The sequence below is a fragment of the Hevea brasiliensis genome, chromosome 11 (genome assembly GCF_030052815.1).
Source record: "Hevea brasiliensis isolate MT/VB/25A 57/8 chromosome 11, ASM3005281v1, whole genome shotgun sequence".
Lineage (NCBI taxonomy): Eukaryota > Viridiplantae > Streptophyta > Magnoliopsida > Malpighiales > Euphorbiaceae > Hevea > Hevea brasiliensis.
The window spans coordinates 58,922,154-58,937,587 of NC_079503.1; positions in this window are offsets into that span (position 1 = coordinate 58,922,154).

A 15,434-nucleotide genomic window follows, 5' to 3' on the forward strand; every position below is an offset into this window, starting at 1 on the left:
AATTGCCCCAATGGAGGGCTTATGTTATAATTACTTTAATTATAGCATTTCCAACTTAATCATTTGTTTGGAAGATTTTATAGCCATCCTAATTACTATTAAGGTCTCACTTTGCACATTATCCATTTAGCATGCATATATCATATAATTGCATACATTCCCATACATCTCATGCATTCATGGATAAGCGATAAATATGGTATGATCATGGACTTTCTAAGGGATTCAATTGAGCCACCAAGAATTGAATCGGGGCATTCCTAGGTGCATTTCATTCATTCATTTTACAAGAGTTGCTGAAGGAGTACATAATCAACACTTGATATTGAATTCCTCCCACTGGTCCCACCAATGCTCTTGACCTCCTTGAACTTCTTGCAATCCAATATTACATAGTAATCCTTGGCATACCAAGGCGAATTTACAAGAACTTAAATAAATGAAATTACAACCCAAAATATTACAAACTTAATAATACATGCCCAAAATAAATTAAAATAAATTAATTAATTTACAATCCCAAAGAAACATAAAAGAAATAAATCCAATCACATTGGTCTTTTATAGTCCATGATCATCCATCATGCATATCACTATTTAACAATTAAATAAAACATACCTTCTTAAATTAAATTGAATATCTCATATTCAACTTAAAATTCAGATTTGAATATGATTCAAATAAATTTAAAAATTCAGATTTGAATCTCATTCAAACAAATTTAAAAATTCAGATTTAAATCACATTCAAACAACTTCAAAAATTCAGATTTGAATCACATTCAAACATTTTTAAAAATCAGATTTGAATCACATTCAAATATTTTTTAAAAATCAGATCTGAATTTTATTGAATCAATTTTAAAAATCAGATTTAAATATGATTCAAACAACTTTAAAAATTCAGATTTGAATCTCATTCAAACAACTTTTAAAATTCAGATTTGAATCATATTCAAACATTTTTAAAATTCTGATTTGAATCATAATTTAATTGTGTGATTAAAACAACTAATTAAACACTTTAATTAGTTAAAGAATAGCCTTAGATCATACAACAATTGCAGAATTAAAAGCCAAACCTTGAATCACCCATGGAACCATTGTTGCGCCACCATTGGTGGCTTCACCATGTGTGACGCCACACCTTGCTTTGCAACCAGCAATAATCTCTTGATCTCATGATCATACACACAATTAAATTATATAATCAACAATCTAAATGGCAAATATAGTGGCTCGATACCAATTGAAGGAACAGGCGTGAAAAACACAAGATTATACCATTGAATTCAAAAATTTTCACCTAGGGTCACATGCACCATGCAAGATTTATTTTTATCTATTTGATTTCAATGATAAACAACATATTAAAACTCTTTTAATATGTTTTTGGATCTGTATTTGCCATTTAAGATTTTAAAATTAATCAGATTAATTTTAGAACCCTAGATTAAATCAAGAACGATTACACTAACCTCTTGATGTCTTTGCAGCGTGTCTGCGCCTTTGAGATTCGTCTTGAGGACACGGATGTTGTCCCTCTAGCTTGTCCACACCAAGAACACCTATGGCAGCCCTTGAACAGCTTCTAAAGCCTTTTCTATTAATTAGAAATTCAAGTTCTGCCTTTTAAGAGATTAGAGATGCAAAGCAGACACTAGAAACAATTTCTAGTGTTCTTAATTCAAGAGATTGATGGCTAATCTCTTTGAATTGATGAGAGATGAAGAGAAATAGCTGGAGAGGCTCAAAGTGGCGTGACATATGAGAGGAGAGGCTGCTGGTTATGTTTTCTTTTCATAACCACACTTAAATAGCTAGGTTAACACATTAAACCCTAGCCACATGTCACCTTTTGATTAGCTCTAGGTTTAAGTGACCCAATCACATTGTGCCAAGTGTCAAACCTATATTTAATCTTGATTTTAATCATCTTACATGATTAGAAAACATTTGGCAAGCTTATGTGTTATGCCATGTGTCACCATCTCATGGTGCCACGTGTCACTGCACCAAAATGACCAAAATGCCCCTGTGTCTTAATTTTGAGTTCTTAACCCAAAATAATTATTTTCTTCTTCTAATTAATTTATATCAAATATAAATTAATTAATTAATCTCTATTAATTAATTTCTCATCAATTAAATTCATATTTAAACACTTTAAATATAAATTTAATTTATACTACACATCCAATAATCTAGATTTGGTTTCAAGTCATGCTAGGGACTTTGCAATTTAATTGCAAACCAAATCTATTTAATTAATCAATTAAACTCTTTAATTAATTAATTAAATCATATTTAAATAGGTGATAACTTGTGTATGTGTGTGACTTACTAGGCTCATCACTAATTGGCAATGAGACATGATATCAACTCTTAATATCATCAGAACTCTTTCTTACCATAAATGATTTCTCTAAATCATTTTATGAACCTCATAAACCATGGTTAACACCTAGCATAGCATGCCATGGCCACCCAATTAGTAATAAGATTTACCTTAAATGAACCTATAATCATATGTTACCATGCACTAGAATCTCTGTTACAAAATCCCAACTCAAATTTGAGTCATGGTTTATGTCAAACTCCATTTGCTATGAATATTATGTTCTCTTTTAATTCCAGTTCTTGATTAAAAGATTTTTCTCATCGAAACTCTTTTACGAATAAATCTATCTGTCTGGCCAGAACTTGAAACATCAAGAACAATTAAATGAACATAGGATTTTATCTCTATTTACTTAGAGAGGCAGATTCCTTCTTGATCAACACCTACCTCCATATATAACTAGCGAGAGCCAACACATGCCCATATACCCATACATAGTACAAGTATGAAAGCGAGATCAAACTCAAACTACCTATATACAAGATAAGCTGTGCTATCTCGTGTCTAAAGATTATATTCACTTATATGAATTTTGACAAAATATTTACATGAGTATTCTCCATGTGATTGTTATAAGTGTCACTTGTTATTAATAATTATCATTTATAAGTTCCTATCATGTTTGTTATATGGCATGAGACTCACCATTCCATCTTATTTATATCTCATATAAATAACTTGGGAACAAACATGAATACAATCTTTCTGGATAAGTCATGTCCTTATTATGAAGTATCCTCGATTGTGAACCTATTTATGATACTTTGTGCTAGAAATATTGTCACTCATATTCTTAACAACTTAAGAATAATATTTCTAACAAAATATCAATGGACCTTTTCTATTACACATAAATATATTATGTAAACGGAAAAGTGGAAATGCCTTTTATTATTAAAAATATGTACAAGATACATACTAAATGATATGCTCTAGGGCATACTACTAACACTGCATAAGTGGACTGCATAAGTTATGCAGTCCCTTATGCAGTTTTCGGCTGGTTCTGGGTCACTTATGCGAAGCTGCATGACTTGGTGCATAGGTTATGCACAATTTCGTGAATGTGCATAAGGGAGGCGAGAATGTGCATAGGCTATGCAGTCTCCTTATGCACATTTCGGTTGGTTCTGGAATAGTGATCTTTCTCCTTATGCAGATCTGCATAGCTTATGCGGCAAGTTATGCACAGTTTGGTCAATGCATATTTCAGCTTGAAAACTTGTTTTTGACATCTTTGGGCTGTGGAAGGCACTCCTCAATGGCAAAATTCTCTTCAGTCCTTCAAAAACACCATTTTTCCTACAAAACAAAGTAAAAATTACAAATTAATCCAAAATTGACAATTATGGAAAACTAACTAAATAACTAATGAAATTAGCTAAAAGTGACTAATAATCAAATAAAATAGCTATGAAATTAGACCTAAATGACTATGCAAAATGTGTGCATCAGTTTTAGGTTTACCTAGATTACTCGTTTCGACTGTCCATCCGTCTGAGGATGAAAAGTCGTGCTAAAGTGGAGTTGTGTGCCTAAAGCTTCTTGCAGCTTTTTCCAAAATCTCGATGTAAACCTTGGGTCTCGATCAGATATGATGGAAAGTGGGATTCCATGCAGTCTAACTATCTTACTGATATACAACTCTGCTAACTTCTCCAGTGAGTAGTCAGTTCTAACTGGCAAAAAATGTGCTGACTTCGTTAATCTATCCACTATTACCCACACTGCATCATGCTTTCTTTGGGTGAGAGGCAGACCACTAACAAAATCCATAGTGACCCAGTCCCATTTCCATTCAGGTATGCTTATAGGCTGTAGCAATCCTGATGGAACTTGATGTTCTACTTTAACTTGTTGACATGTCAAGCACTTAGTAACATAGTCAGCTATATCCTTCTTCATACCAGGCCACCAATAATGAGGCTTTAATTCATTATACATTTTTGTGCTTCTCGGGTGCATAGCATAAACACTAGTGTGTGCTTCTTTCAGAATACTAGTCTTCAGTTCCCCATCATTTGGTACACACACTCTTCTTCTGTAGTACAGACACACATCTGCTTTCACCCCATAATCAGTTTCCTTCCCCTCTGGAATTTTACCCACAATAGCTATTAATTTTTCATTTGCCTTTTGCCCATCTTGTATTTGCTGTAGCAGGTTTGGCCTCACTTGTAACTCAGCCAAAATAGCTCCATCTTGAGCTAAGGACAGACGAACATTTAGTGATCTTAAAGCTGTGATGGACTTTCTACTTAAGGCATCAGTAACTACATTTGCCTTCCCAGGATGGTAATCTATCACACAATCATAGTCCTTTAGGAAATCAATCCATCATCTCTGTCTAAGATTGAGCTCCTTCTGGGTTAGCAAGTATTTCAGACTTTTGTGGTCTGTATATATGTAGCATTTTTCATCATACAAATAATGCCTCCATATCTTCAGTGCAAAGATAATTGCTACTAACTCCAGGTCATGAATAGGGTAGTTATGTTCATGTGGCCTTAACTGCTTGGAAGCGTAGGTGACCACTTTCCCCTCTTGCATTAATACACACCCTAACCCATTATGCGAGGCATCACTGTAGACCACAAAGTCCTTTCCCGACACTGGCTGTGTTAACACTGGTGCTTCTGTCAACATAGCCTTTAGCCTCTTAAAACTGGCTTGGCACTTGTCATTCTAGCCAAATTTCACATTTTTGTGTAACAACTTGGTCATTGGAGCAGCTATGAGAGAAAGCCCCTTCACAAATCTTATGTAATACCCAGCTAGTCCCAAGAAACTTCTGACCTCAGTTGTATTTCTAGGAGGCTTCCATTCCATCATTGCTTTTATCTTTTTGGGATCCACTCTAATCCCCTCAGCTGATACTATATGTCCAAGGAAGGAGATTTCACTCATCTAGAAGTCACAATTGGATAGCTTAGCATACAGCTTCTTTTCTCATAGGGTTTGCAGAACAATCCTCAAATGTTCATCATGTTCTTCCTTGGTCTTGGAATACACCAGAATATCATCAATAAAGACCACTATAAACCGATCTAAATATGGATGGAAGATACGGTTCATAAGGTCTATAAATGCTACTGGTGCATTTGTTAACCCAAATGGCATCACTAGGAATTCATAATGCCCATACCGAGTTCTGAATGCAATTTTTGACACATCTACATCCTTTACCCTTAACTGATGATACCCTGATCTGAGATCAATTTTTGAAAATGCACTGGTGTCACACCCTATCCCTCCGTAAGGCATAACATGATCCTATAGTATACCTAATGAATTACCAACTTCTTCTACTAATAACCCATTAAATACACTACATGGGATTTTAAACCTTTTCTTACTTCTTTTTACAGTGGTAAGCACTATTTACAAGTGTTAAAATTTTTTTTAATTGAAGTGAAACCAGATAACACATTTGAAGTATTAATAATATCTGTAAAAATTTTAGTAGAGTGCCATCTGTATTTTGAATAAAATAGTTCTTCAAAAACCTGTAAAAAGCACTTCCAATATTTTGTTCAATCCCCAAACTCCAATATCCAATCAACACAATAAGTTTCTCAATATTTGCCAACTCAAATCCACAATAATTTTTCAGTGTTTTCAAAAGCTGAGATAAAAGAAATATATCACAATATTTACAAGCCAAAATAATTTACAAATTTAGTTTACAACTTTAATGTACAATTTTAATGTACAATTTTAATTTACAACTGCTCAAAACCAAGAACAATATATACATACAAGAACAATATATACATACAGTGAACATACATTACAATACAAAATGCAAAATATGGTATACTCAATATACCCAATGAAATCTCAAAATGTGGCACAAGCAGCCTACTCTGCTGCTCTGTCCGTCTGTCTACCTGCGACAGCAATAAAAAAGCTATCGCTGAGCCAATGTCTCAGTGGTGCACAACATTAAGAAAATACAATTTAAAACCATAAACCATAAATCATATGAACTGTGGATACTTAAAATCATAGTTGAATTCAAAAGACAATGAATGTCATAAAGAATTAAACTCTATTTCACAATATCACAATAAATATCAATAAATCACACACACAGCTTAATCATGTTCCAAAGTCCAATTCATCCCAAAAGCCGATGGCTAGTGAGGAATAACATAGCTAGCTAGCAATAATATGAGTACTCATTCTATTCGTCCTCAATAGGCACACACCTCAACACTTCAGCTAGAGAGGGAATTCAAAGTCAATTCATCCCACTAGACAAGCTAGCCAGGAATTCAATCAATATACATGATAGCTGTGGTTTCAAACCATTTACAATGTTTTTCAAGTAATAAGTATCCATCAAATTTCCATTCAAACAGTTTCCCACAATTTAAAATAATAACATACAATTTATCAATATTTATTTCAATTGAAAATTCAAAAGAAATATTGCTGTGCACAAACCTCTGATAAATGTCTCTTGGCCCTGACTCAGTGTTTCCTTCCCCTTCCCTAAGTCTTTGCTAACTGAAACACACAATTTGAAGTGTTTTAGTACTCATTTAAACTGTCTCTAACAATAAGGCTTAATAATTAATTTATTGAATTCTATTATTTTCCTTAGTCAACCTAAAATGTTGACCCTCGATGCACTCTAGGTGAATTAGATTTAATGTTACCAATATGTCACATTTTATAGCCCTTTAGTGTTAGTATATGTTACCAATTCCATTTCCAAGTGTATTGCATTTTATTGCCATTTATCGGATTTCGGTGTATCATTTTGACCTAGCTGGACAACCTAGTTTCCTCGGTTTTTGGGTTTCGGTCCAAACTACAAACTTGTAGGTCTATGTCTCATTGCACGTGGGGTAAAATTTCAGGTCATTCTGAGTTGTATAGACCAAGATATGGTCAATTTACCAATGCTAGACAGAATGCACTAACATGGTAGGCTTAGGTCATTTTTAGGTCACTTTTGGTTCGGCCAGTTTTGGTACCTGAAATTGTACAAGTTATTTGGCTTAGTTCTGGTCATTTCTAGGCTTTGGTGTCTTCATAAGAATTGTAGACACATGTCTAACCTATTCATGGTAAAAATTTCAGGTCATTTGGACCTGTTTTGAGTAAGTTATGGTCAAAACACTAACTGCTGCCCAAATGGTCAATTTTCAGGCTTTCAAGTCACTAATCCGGATTTGGTCATTTTTCAAGTTACCTTATAGGTAGAATTTAGGTAAGCTTCCTTCATGAAAGTTGGCACATTTTGTGCCTAGTTTCACCTCCAATTGGTCTCATTCTAATTCGAATCACACACTTAAGGTTCTAAGCTAAAATGTACACTGCCCTGTTACACATTATTCAACACTTACCAATTACACATTCAATACTTACCAAGTTTACCTTTCATACCAAATCTGATTTGGTACCATAACATTAACACACTTTACATCACATTTTGGTCATTTTGGGCAGCTTGTAACCACTCTCAACATACACATTATAACTCAGAATTTTCAAAGTTCAATTACAATAATTTAACCACATGAACATACCTCATTTACATGTCCAAATCCAAACAATTATTCACATGCACATGCTGCCACCATAAGCAACATAATTCAACAATATTTCATGAACTTAAATACTTCAATCTTCTTCATGAGGCTACCACAAGTTTACACATACTCATCAACTTCCATTTTCACTTTTCAAGCTTACAAATCAAACTTTGCACATGGAATTCAACTTCAATACAATTAAACATTTAAATCAACATCCAAACAACCATTTACATGCAAGGACAAACTGTTCATGGTGAGGTTTCATGGCTTCCGAAATGGCTCAACTCCAATAATTCATTAAACATAAAAAATTCTTCCATAAATCAACTACCCACAACCTTGGTTACACTTTTAATGAAACAAGAATTGAAAACACCCACTTACCTCTTTTGGACTTCTTCAAAACATCACCAAAACTTATCTTTCTTGCTCCAAGTATGCTGCCCAAGGTATGTAGGTAAGGTTTAGTGAAGGAACCTAGTGAAAAATATGGCTAAATCATGGTTGCATGAAGCTTTCTCTCAATCGGCCATGGAGATTTCTCCCAAGGAAGTTTCGGCTGGTTGGCTCAAGGTTGAAGAAGATAGAATCTTCTGCCCAAAACTGATTAAAGGTCTACTTTGAAGGTGTTAGTGGAGCATTAAGGTAAGTTTACTATTTTTTTAATCTAAGTTTTCACAATTCCCACATTTAACCTCTTTTCTTTTACTATTTAGATTATGTACCACTATTTTAATTTTCATGATATTTTCAAGGTTTAATATCATTTATTTTTTAATGGACATTTAGGTCAAAAGGCATCTCGAGGTGTCAAATGACCATAATGCCCCTATTCAGTTTGCATTCCTGATTTTTCAGTAACATCGAGTTTTATCGTTTTCTCGTTTTTCTTTGTACTAATTAATTAATTTTTCTTTGATATTTCTAATAACATTTATACTTTAATAGATGTTTATATAAGTCTTAAAAATATTTTTCAGGGTTCCCCGCGGTCCAGGGCTAGTCAACGATCCACACTGCAACTTCTCGGTGTGGTCACCCGTCGCTGCGGTGCTGACTCGTTTAACTTGGTTTCATTTCATTGCTATTATTTTTCCTTTATTTTTCTTGTATTTCCTTTCTTGTATTTCATTATTTTATGTCTCCTCACTACTTTTAAATGTATTTCTAGGAATCCTAGCTGTCCGGACAACATTGGTCACCGAAACAGTAGAACACACTACCGAACATAGGGGTGTTACAACCGGTTCCCTTTAACTGATCAAATAGATTGTCAATTTTGGGCAACGGGTATTTATTCTTTATAGTTACTTTGTTCAACTGTCGGTAATCAATGCATAATCTTAAGGTTCCATCCTTTTTCTTCACAGACAGCACTGGAGCTCCCCATGGTGACACACTGGGGCGTATGAACCCCTTGTCGAGTAACTCCTGTAACTGAATTTTCAACTCTCTCAATTCAATGAGTGCCATTCTATAAGGAGCAATAGAAATTAGTGTTGTACCCGGCATTACCTCAATAGCAAATTCAACTTCCCTTTTTGGTGGTAAACCAGGCAATTCTTCTGGAAATACGTCTAGGAAGTCTTTTACTGTGGGTATATCATACAAGTTTGGCTTAGCCTGCCTAGTATCAACCACATGTGCTAGGTAAGCTTCACAACCTTTTCTCATCAATCTTCTTGAAACTGTGGATGAGATAACATTGGACAAGAAATCTATCCTTTCCCCCACAACTGAAATCTCATTACCCTCAGGAGTTTTCAGAGAAATCCTCTTTAGTTTGCAATCAACTATTGCCTGATGACGTGACAACCAGTCCATTCCCAAAATCACGTCAAACTCGTGGAAGGGCAATTCAATTAGGTCTGCTGAGAATTCATACCCTTGAATCCTCAACGGGCAACCTTTATACACCTTATTCACTACCACACTATGGCCTAGTGGATTTGTGATCAGAATTTCTTGATCACTCTCCTCTACTAAAACTCCCCTCTTTACGGGTAGTTTGCTGCAGATGTATGAATGAGTGGATCCTGGATCCACCAATGCATGCATAAATGTGTTGTAGAGGGAGAACGTACCCCTGATGACATCCGAGGCATCTTGCTCCTCCTGGGCTCTCATGGCATAGGCTCTAGCAGGTACTCTGGCCTCTGGCCTTTTAGCTGGTGTAACACCCCGTTTGCATAGCCTAGTAGATTTCACTGTTCCGGTGACCGGTGTCGGTCCGGATAATTAAGGGGACTAGAACCATACTTAAGACAACTAGAGAAGCCATAAACACAAATAATTAGTAATGTTCAATTAGTTAAGTATAAATAAGAAAAACATAACATAAGAAGTTAAACGAGCCGAGAGTCACAGCGATGGGTGACCTCCTCGGGAACGACTGCGAAGTCATTTTAAACTCAAATTTCGAACCGTAAAATGTGACGCTGCGGTCCTTAGGACCATTATAAACACAGTGGAAAAGAGAAAATCATGAAAAAGAACTGTTAAGTCAGTCAAATAATTAGGTCAGGGAGCCGGAAGAAATATTGGATTATTTGCAAATCGGGATGAACCGGCGAGGGGCAATTTGGTCAATTGACCCCGAGAGCTGACTCCTGACCTAACTGTCAAATAAAATTGGAGAAAAGAAAATTTCAGAATCGAGAATTAAATTAAAGAACTAATAGAAAAATAGAAAAAAAAAGAGGAAAATGAAAAAGTCAAAAGTGATGACATCATGCATGATCTCATGCATGATGCCAAAAATAAATTAATTAGTTGAATTATTTAATTGGACTTTTTGTGGTCTTCCATAAGCCTAAATAAATAAAGAAAAGAAAATAAAAAAAAAAAACAAAAATCCTTTCTTCTTCCACCTCTCTTTGCCGCCCCACTCCTCCCAAAATTCTCCATGGAAGTTTCTTCATTAAGCTTACACTTAAGCTTAATTTTCTCCATTTAACCTTTATAACTTCCCTAAAAACTTCACTAAAGCTTGTTATTACAACTTGAGAAGAAGAATTACAAGAAGAAAGAAGAGTTAAAGATAGGGTTTGAAGGATTTAAGAAAGGTTAGTGTGCTAACTTACCATTTTACTTCTTTAAATGCATAATTAGTTGTGAAAGAGAGCTTAGAACTTGATTAAATGAAACAAATATGGGGGAAGGACCATTGCTGAAATTTTGGTCTGGTTGAAGGGAGTATGAATTGCATGAATTTAATGAGTTTGAATGAGTGTAGAAACCTTAATTAGTTGAATGATTAGCATTAAAACCATTAATGTAGTTAAATACAATGAATTAGTGAGATTAGGGTTTGAATGTTAGGGTTTGTGAACCAAATTTTGGAGAAATGCATAAATGATATCTTTGACCAATTGTGGACTGAAAAATGGTCAATAATGACCAAAGGAAATGTGTGGGAATTGTTAGAATGGAAGTCAAATTCGTAGGTCAAATGCAGCATGACCAAACCAACTTTGAAGGACCAAAACGGAAATTTTATAAGTCCAATTGATATGCCACCAATTGGAGATGAAAATAGACATAAAATAGCACAATTTTCATTAAGGAACCATGGCCAAAATCTGACTAAAACTTGGTGAACCAATTGACCAAAGTGAAATGAGAGCAGGCTGCCACTGCACCAAACTGACCAAATGAACTGTTCATTTGCTCATAATTCGAGCTAGATAGGTCAAATTGACCTGAAATTTTACCAACAATTAGATAAGATATAGATCTAAAACTTTCATGAAGAACACCAACCCAAATTAGGCCATTAACCCATTCAAATTATTGAGCAAAATTGAGTTACTATACCTGCAAAACTGCAGGATTGCCATTTGAGCAGTAATGTTTGAATGGCTATAACTCTCTCTAGAAAACTCTGATTTAGGTGATTCTTAAACCGATGGAAACCTAAGACATAGTAGAACATTTCATATGAAGAAAGTTAGACCAAATTATGAACTTAACTTGATCAAATTACTGAACAAAGTTGGATCAAAAACTTACCAGAACCATAGTTGCAGTATGAACAGTGCACGTGAACAGTAACTGTATTTTGGCTATAACTTGAGCTACAAAACTCCGATTGGGGTGATTCAAAAATGAGAATACACTTAAGACAATAAGGAACATTTTCTATGAAGGAAGTTTTGCCAAATTCCAACAGTAGATTGACCAATGGAACAGTGCAACTTCGGAGCACCAAAACCGAAAATTGGCAATTTTGCCAAAATGACCTAAGCTTTGAGAAAATGACCAAAACCAACAAGTTTAGTGACCAAAATGTGGTATGTGGGTGAAGTTGGAATTCCCATACCTATTAAGCCTTAGAAAGTCAACTATTTGACTTAAATAGTGCAGTGAATAGTAACTCGAAACACAAAATTTAAGGAACGTCGAATTTAGCACGTTAGAGCTAGGTAATTGTGAAGCTAAATTTATTTTAGATTTATGTTAAGTTCTAGTACTGAAACATTGTAAAATTGTGTGTTTCAGTTGAAAAGAATATCGGGAACAAACCCGAGGAACCGAGTCGAGGCTAAAGGATGACTCGCTTGAGGTTTGTGCACAATAAACCCTATTTAAGCATTTTATCCTCGAAAAATTGATTTAGTACGCATTATGAATTTATAAACTTTTGTGTTGCCACCTTATGACCAAATTGTAACTTTGGAAATTGATTTGATTTTTGTATGCAATATTTGAATGAAATGTTTGAAATGGATTTTTGATTCACACTTAGCATGACAGTTACTTATTATTCCTCGTCCATTTATGGGGTTGAGATCGTTTATTTTCCTCCCTCTCTGGCTTGCCAGTTGAGGTTGTAGATCGAATGAGTACTCATTAGCTAGCTAGCCACCTCCCTCATTGATTTTCATTAATGGGGTTGAGATTGCTTTGTCGTGGTGTACAACACGGCATTGATCGGAAATTTTGTGTCATTGCTTAAGTTGTGTATGACTTTGGCAACACTGTGTTTATGAAAATGTTTGACTAAACTGTGTTTAATAGATTATTTGACAAAATGATGTTATTATGAACTTTAATATTTGTGAAATGTGATTGAGAAACATTTAAATTGTGTTTGGTAATGAATGATTTATTTATTGCATTTTAAACTTTTATTGTGCACCACTGAGTATTTTTATACTCAGCGATAGCTTATTTTGCTGTCGCAGATAAGAGCAAGGAAAAAGCAGCAGAGTGAGCTGCTACTGAGTTGAAGATCACATCAAGCTTTTGTACGGGTATTATTTTATACCCTTGTAGATAATTTTGATGTAAATATGGAAATGTTGTATGTATCAATGTAGTTGAGTAGTTGTAAATAAATTGTAATAATATTTTTTGGATTTTCTTCTGTAAATTTAATATTGGTGCTTATGAATTTCTCATTTTATGCTTGTGAATGGAGATATTAAATATTTTGAGATGAGAAATCTTGTTTTGTATTGTGAAATTATTTTGAAGTGTGTTGAACTGAGTTGGTTGAGTTATTGAAGGTTGGGAGTTGTGAAATATTTTTAGAAGTGTTTTTTTTAGGTAATTGAAGAACTGTTTACTCCAGTTTTCAAACAGGACTCTGTCAAAATTTTTATAAAAATTGCGGCAAAATTTAAAATGGACAAAATTTTTACTAATATTTAAGCTTGAATAAATGATTTTTAATTCTCACTAAAATGCTCACCACTTCCAAAATGTAAGAAAATCGTTTTAAAATCCCTTGTAGGGTACTTAATGAGTTATCGGTAGGTGAAGTTCTGTAGTTCATTAAGTATTCTACGGGATCATGTTATGCCTTACGGAGGGGTAAGGTCTGACAGCTGACTCAGATGCAGGCCTTAGTGATGGACCAGCTGCCCAGATTTACTGAGTTTCCTACCCCTTGAAGGTGTAGGGGCAGGCCTATCAACTTGTATTGGGGCAACTGTAGTAGTCCTCTTCGGACAATTTTTGATATGATGTTCTGTAGATCCACACCGTAAGCATGCACCAGTCACTCGCCAACAATCCCCCTTATGCCACTTCTGGCAGTACGGACAGGCAGAAGATGCTAGGGCTGATCCCCTGAACATTGTCCCTGGAGAGCTGCCCACTGATGGTGTGGACTGGCCTCTCCTAGGTGTGAACTGTGGTCTGGGCCCCTAGGACTGACCTTGACCTTGTGGTTGTCCTGAACTCTGAGCAAGAGGACCCTTAGACTTCTTACTGGGAGCAGAAAATGAACTGGACTGACCTGGACCCCTCTTTTGCTGTCTTTCCCTTCTATTTTGCTCATTTGTTCGGACTCTTTCTACTTTCAATGCAGCATATACTAATTTGGCAAAATCCGTGATTTCCAATGCTGTTATCATGACTTTGATATTATCATTGAGCCCTTTTTCGAACCTTTTGCACCTCTCTGCCTCTGTAGGGACTATCTCCCTCCCATACCGGCTTAGTCTGATGAATTCATGCTCATACTCTACCACTAATAATTGCCTTTGTCTCAGACTGATAAATTCTCTTCTTGTCTCTTCTAAATAAACTTTACTGACATACTTCTTCCTGAACTCTGTGAGGAAGAAATCCCAGGTGATCTGATCTGGTTGCACTTCACTGGTTACTGTGTCCCACCACTGGTATGCATCATCTTGAAGTAGGGACACAACACCCTCCAAGTTCTGCTCGGGGGTGCAATGAAGCTGTTTCAACGCTCTGACTATTTTATCCATCCATTTTTCAGCTGTCATGGGATCATCCTCCTTCTTCCCAAAGAAATCCACAGCCCCATGTTTTCGTAGTTTCTTTAGATGGGACTTCTGTGGTGCTGGTGGAGGTTGTGGCTGTGGTTGTGGTGGTGGAATTGCCCCCATCATTTGCCTATAAAATTCAGTCATTTGTTGAAATAATGCAAACTGAGGTTGGACAGGTGCCTCAGCTGCTGGTGGGGCAGATTCTCCCCTGCCTCCAGATTTAACCTTTGGTGGAGCACGACTCTCCACCTCTTCATCAACTGCTCTTTGAGAAGTAGGATCTATATCCTAATCAAAATAAGAAAATAGACTGTCACCTCAACACTTACAAATGCAATGCAATGGTATGCACTCTATCTAGGCCCAGAAATGCCTAAACCAATGTTCTGATACCACTAAATGTGACACCCCTTACCCGTCTACAGTGTAGACGAGCAAGATATGCCACACACTGTGCCGGAGCACCAAATCATATTTCCATTATAATTTATCCTTTTTAATTCATTTATTTATAATTTTGATTAATCTGAATTTTTCATAAATTTTATAGAAAATTTGGTAGAGTGCCGGCTGTAAATTGAAAAAAACAGTTCTTCTGAATTTGTTAAAAACACGTCGAATATAATCATATTATCAATCTCAGTCAATCACCAACATATTTCCACAATTTCTCAAATGACTTCAATATTTCAAAATTCAATTCATTTCATTTCAAACTCAACTCAATAAGAAATACTCAAA